The sequence below is a fragment of the Oncorhynchus gorbuscha genome, linkage group LG15 (assembly GCF_021184085.1).
Source record: "Oncorhynchus gorbuscha isolate QuinsamMale2020 ecotype Even-year linkage group LG15, OgorEven_v1.0, whole genome shotgun sequence".
NCBI classification, from domain to species: domain Eukaryota; kingdom Metazoa; phylum Chordata; class Actinopteri; order Salmoniformes; family Salmonidae; genus Oncorhynchus; species Oncorhynchus gorbuscha.
Window position 1 is genome coordinate 48,018,299 of NC_060187.1, and position 6,188 is coordinate 48,024,486.

Below are 6,188 nucleotides of genomic sequence, written 5' to 3' on the forward strand. Positions count from 1 at the left end.
ACACAGTATTTATGTTAAGTGAGTCTGCCAAATCAGAGGCGGTAGGGATGACAACAAGTTATATCAATAGGTCCATGAATTGGACCATATTGCTGCCCTGCCTGAGCAATAATCGAAATGTAACGAGTGCTTTCCCGTGTCAGGGGCAATGTATGGAGTAAAAGGTACATATTGTCTTTAGGAATGTAGTGGAGTAAAAGTAAAAGTTGTTAAAAAATATAAATAGTAAAGTAAAGTACAGATACCCCCAAAAAATACTTAAGTAGTACTTCCAAGTTTTTTTACTTAGTTATTTTACATCACTGCCCCACAGGCTGGGTCCAACAGGAAAGACTAATGTGTGGGGTAATGAGAGGACTTAGGGGCTCCCCTCTGCTCCCCTTAGTGAGATGTATGTTGTCTCTATAGTGGCACAGCGGGACTTCACCAGTTCACCGGCACCCCGCTAAGAGTTCTGGGAGCTGAGGCATCTGGTGAGCCCTGCAAACTCCCACAGACACATCGATATACAAACACACACACACACACACACACACACACACACACACACACACACACACACACACACACACACACACACACAGCCTGGTGCAACACGGGTGCAATACGGCCTCTGGGGGTCTGCCCGCAAGCCTGCCGCCCGCAGCCCCTGCTGGGTTTTCCCCATGGGAAGCCCTATCGCTCACGGTTAACTGCACGGCAGACTGAGAGACTGGCGGCTGTGATGGACATGTCCTTCAGAAAGTCCGATCTGAGTCAGACGTGCATTCTTACAGTTTTTCCCAATTGCTAAAACACAATTTTGCAAACTAGGCTGGTTTTATCAAAATACTTCACACAATTCACAAAACCACACACCCAAACTGCAAAATACCTCATATATTCTGCAAAATGAAGCACTGCAACCAAAACTACATATAGCATTATCAAAATCAAACGTTTACACGAATGTCTAACCAACTACACACTGATGGGCATATTGAAAAGCACTCTCATCTTTAGTATGCTTTGCCATAATACGAAAATAGTTCAAATTGTAGAAAATCTTCAGATGCACAGAAATATTTGCAGATAAGCAGATAAAATAGTTTCAACAGCATGTGTGTGTATTTATTTTTCACCAAACAAGTCAGTGCAACATATGCACAGCAGATTTATTTACATTGGACTGAACAAAAATATGCTCACAAAAAAACAGTAAACTGAAAAAGAAAATTGCAGAAAAAATATATAGAAAAAAAGAGGCAAGAAAAATAATTAGGCAGCATCTTGCTGCAGAGCTGGGTCTGGCCACAACGCCTCATCCACATCACAGGCAGCATCTTGCTGCAGAGCTGGGTCTGGCCACAACGCCTCGTCCACATCACAGGCAGCATCTTGCTGCAGAGCTGGGTCTGGCCACAACGCCTCGTCCACATCACAGGCAGCATCTTGCTGCAGAGCTGGGTCTGGCCACAACGCCTCGTCCACATCACAGGCAGCATCTTGCTGCAGAGCTGGGTCTGGCCACAACGCCTCGTCCACATCACAGGCAGTATCTTGCTGCAGAGCTGGGTCTGGCCACAACGCCTCGTCCACATCACAGGCAATATCTTCTCCTTGCCAGACATCGAGGGAAAAAGTGCCTTGAGTGCCTTATCCATCCCTGAATCACGCCCACATCAATCTCATCACATGCCTCTTCCATAGCCTGCACAAGAGGCCTGCGCACAAAGGGCTGCCGGTCGTATACCTTCCACCGCCATGCCGAAAATAACTCTTCTCTGGGGTTCAGAAATGGTGAGTATGGTGGGAGGTATTGCATGAGAAATTATGTGTGGTCAGCAAACCAGTTTAGGACTGGGGCTGCACGATGAAAGCTCACGTTGTCCCATACTACAACGTACCGGGTTCTTTGATGGTCTGCATCATTCATACGCTCTGGTGGTATGAGAATGTTGTGGAGTCTGTCCAGAAATGTGAGAATATGGGCTGTGTTGTATGGTCCAAGGTTGGCATGACTACGGAGGACACCATGCGTATTGGAGATGGCAGCGCACATTGTGATGTTCCCACCACGTCGGCCAGGAACATCTATAATGGCTCTGTGGCCAATGACATTTCTCCCCCTTCTCCTGGTCTCTGCTAGGTTGAACCCAGCCTCATCTATAAAGATGAACTCATGTGGGATTGGATCCATTTCCAGTACTCTCTGAAAACAAAGAACAAAAGCAGTCAATATGGTGTTATCCAGTACACTGGGAAACAATGCTGTGTGTAGTGTACTGCAGTCAATATTGTACTTACATCCACATATGCTCGTCTGACCTCTTTGTTTCTTTGAGAGTTTCTCTCAAACAGCACCTTATAAAGTTGTTTCATTCTGATTTGGTTCAGCTTGAGAATGCGAGCCAATGTGGACAGACTGACTCGTTGAATGTTGTTGAATATGGTGTTGTCTTGGATGATGTGGCTTCGAATTTCTCGTAATCTGATTTCATTATTTTCCAAAACCAAGTTTACAATGGCAGCTTCCTGTACCCCGGTGAACATGTGGCCCCTTCCTCCACCATGGTTGTGTCTCTCAGTCATTTAGAAAAACAAAAAAACAAAAATATAGGGCTTGGACAATGCAGCCTAAAGATATTTCCCCCCACAGTAGAGTACATTCTACAGGAAATGTGTGCAGTTAGTGTATGACATCAGCTATTCATGAAGTAAACAGGTGTCACCCAACTGATACACTATGACATGGGGTGTACTACATAATGTGAAAGAAATTTTGGCTACATACCTGTACTCCAGTCTAAATGTCCGGATGACACAGGCGACAGTAAAACAGCTCAAGTTGTGCTGCACTCTCTGTCCAGCCTCTCACATTGTCAGCCCATGGTTGATGACATGATCAACTAAGGTTGCTCTAATTTCATTTGAAAGTTGTTGTCTTCTTTGGCCATGAACTCCTCTACCAGCTCTACCCCTACCTCTCACTCTTCTCATGCTCAACCTCCCTCTACCTCGTCCTCTCTCTGCAACGGCTTCCATTGGTGTTGTAAAACAAAAGGTGCTCACCTGTGTTCTTTTCATAGTGCTTACTTCCTGATTGAAGTGGTAACATTTAACCATTGAAGTGTTTGGCCAGGTGGCACATGTATTGGCCAATTAGCTCAGGTAGTGTCATTTTGAACAGCCGTGTTTTGAAATGACAAACATGTGACTTTATGTCAGATTGTTGTGTCTTATGCAGAGAACCGTGTGCAGTGCATTTAAAAAGTGCCACTTTGAATTGCAAAATATGTGTAAAGCAGAAAATGTGTTTCGACTTTTGGAGAAGAGGTTTTGCTCTCTGTGTGTCAGTTTAAATAACTGTGCTGTGCATGTCATTTTAGTGTTAGCAATTGGGAAAAAAACTGTAAACATGTCAGATCCCGTGCCCCTTACAGTAGCCCTACCTGGACTCAAGGTAAAGTTGATCAGAATCACGTTGTTAATTTCATTCATGGTGTTAATATGCTGGTAACCGTTTTACGAAAGCAATAAGGCACGTGAATCACACGAATATAGTCACAGGTGTATTGACTACGTCCGTGATATAGCGTGAGCTCTCGTGCACGATGGCTTGATTAAAACATGAATCTAACTGCAGTAGCATAGACCACGGTCAGCAGAACGTAGGTTAGGTTAGAAGGGTGTGGATAGTGCAGTGGTGGAAAAAGAGCTCAACTGTCATACTTGAGTAAAAGTAAAGATACAGTACTTTGGTAGAAAAGGACTCAAGTAAAAGTGAAAGTTATTCAGTAAAATACTACTTGAGTAGAAGTCTAAAAGTATCTGCTTTTAAATGTACAGTACAGTGGTGGACAAAGTACTCAACTGTCATACTTGAGTAAAAGCGAGTGCTATATATCAAATTCCTTATATTAAGCAAAGCAGACGGCGCGGTTTTCTTGTTTATGTCAAACATTTACGGACAGCCAGGGGCACACTCCAAAACTCAGACATCATTTACAAATTCAGTACTTGTGTTTAGTGAGTCTGCCAGATCAGAGGCAGTAGCGATGACAACGTGTTATATCAATATGTGCGTGAATTGGAAAATGCAATGAGTACATTTGGGTGTCTGGGTAAATGTATGAGAGTAAAAAGTACATATATTCTTTAGGAATGTAGTGGAGTAAAATTTGTCATAAATATAAATAGTAATGTAAGGTATAGATAGTATTTCTACTTAGTTACTTTACACCACTGCAATAGTGACATCATAATCCTTTTCTATTACATTGTTTTTGACATTCTAATAGTGAAATTCACTTGTGAATTTTGATTATGATGTCACTATAATGATAATAATAATAGATGTATTTTATATAGAGCTTTTCATCACAAAGAGGATCTCAAATATGCTGTAGAAACGAACAAAACAAATGTAGAGATCTGGCAGGTCTTGGGCCATGTTTTGCCACAGTTTCAGATGATTAGGGTGTTGTTCAGACAGGCAGTTCCGAAAGGCTGGGCGGTAGCTTAAGCGGAGGGAGAGAGAGGGAGCAGCATCAGTCAGTTAACGTTACATAGACAGGTCCGGAGCTCTTCATCAGGCACCTCGTTGTTGTCTCTTGCTGCTCCTCCTCCTCCTCTGTAGGTAGGCTAGATTGTCCACTACTGAAGTGTTTCACCCACCTGGGTGATGCTTTGGGCAGCTATACGTGCCAGAAAGACGACCACACCTCGGCAGTAGTCAGGAAACAGTCCCCTACAAGGCGGGCCTTTCTCAAACCCTCACACCACAGTCCACATCGTTGATACAATCAATGCAGGTGGAAAAAATATAGTGGTGTATTGATGCATCATTCAAATTATTGTATATAGCCAGGGTAGCTAGCTAACTACCTACGTAGCGAAGCCAAAAACAAACTGATTTGCCATTAGTGCAGCAACTCAATGAATCAAAACCACCAGTTACCGTAGCTCAGAAACCCTCAAGAAGTCATTGAAAAAAAGTTGTTTAAAAAAATATATAAAAATACTTAAAACATAAAAGTATTTACAGATGTACAGGAGGTCTCTGCCAAGGCTTCCTCACAGCGCCATGGCAACCATGAAACACAAAACCTTTGGCAAGACTTCAAGAAGAGAAATGTTTTACAGTGGGGAGAACAAGTATTTGATACACTGCCAATTTTGCAGGTTTTCCTACTTACAAAGCATGTAGAGGTCTGTAATTTTTTTATCATAGGTACTCTTCAACTGTGAGAGACAGAATCTAAAACAAAAATCCCCAAAATCAGATTGTATGATTTTTAAGTAATTAATTAGCATTTTATTGCATGACATAAGTATTTGATCACCTACCAACCAGTAAGAATTCCGGCTCTCACAGACCTGTTTGTTTTTCTTTAAGAAGCCCTCCTGTTCTCCACTCATTACCTGTATTAACTGCACCTGTTTGTACTCGTTACCTGTATAAAAGACACCTGTCGACACACTCAATCAAACAGACTCCAACCTCTCCACAATGGCCAAGACCAGAGAGCTGTGTAAGGACATCAGGGATAAAATTGTAGACCTGCACAAGGCTGGGATGGGCTACAGGACAATAGGCAAGCAGCTTGGTGAGAAGGCAACAACTGTTGGCGCAATTATTAGAAAATGGAAGAAGTTCAAGATGACGGTCAATCGCCCTCGTTCTGGGGCTCCATGCAAGATCTCACCTCGTGGGGCATCAACGATCATGAGGAAGGTGAGAGATCAGCCCAGAACTACATGGCAGGACCTGATCAATGACCTGAAGAAAGCTGGGACCACAGTCTCAAAGAAAACCATTAGTAACACACTACGCCGTCATGGATTAAAGTCCTGCAGCACACGCAAGGTCCCCCTGCTCAAGCCAGCGCATGTCCAGGCCCGTCTGAAGTTTGCCAATGACCATCTGGATGATCCAGAGGAGGAATGGAAGAAGGTCATGTGGTCTGATGAGACAAAAATAGAGCTTTTTGGTCTAAACTCCACTCGCCGTGTTTGGAGGAAGAAGAAGGATGAGTACAACCCCAAGAACACCATCCCAACCGTGAAGCATGGAGGTGGAAACATCATTCTTTGGGGATGCTTTTCTGCAAAGGGGACAGGACGACTGCACCGTATTGAGGGGAGGATGGATGGGGCCATGTATTGCAGGATCTTGGCCAACAACATCCTTCCCTCAGTAAGATGGG

The 6,188-nt window shown here is 43.5% G+C and overlaps 1 long non-coding RNA gene across 1 annotated transcript; it reads right to left on the bottom strand.

The window, feature by feature from the left end:
- Positions 1-1,107: 1,107 nt before the first annotated feature.
- On the bottom strand, positions 1,108-3,004 carry LOC123996389. Its single transcript, XR_006831972.1, has 3 exons — positions 2,774-3,004; positions 2,287-2,560; positions 1,108-2,191 (listed from the first exon to the last, which is right to left on the bottom strand). It is a non-coding gene; the product is annotated as an uncharacterized LOC123996389 (long non-coding RNA).
- Between the last annotated feature and the right edge of the window lie 3,184 nt (positions 3,005-6,188).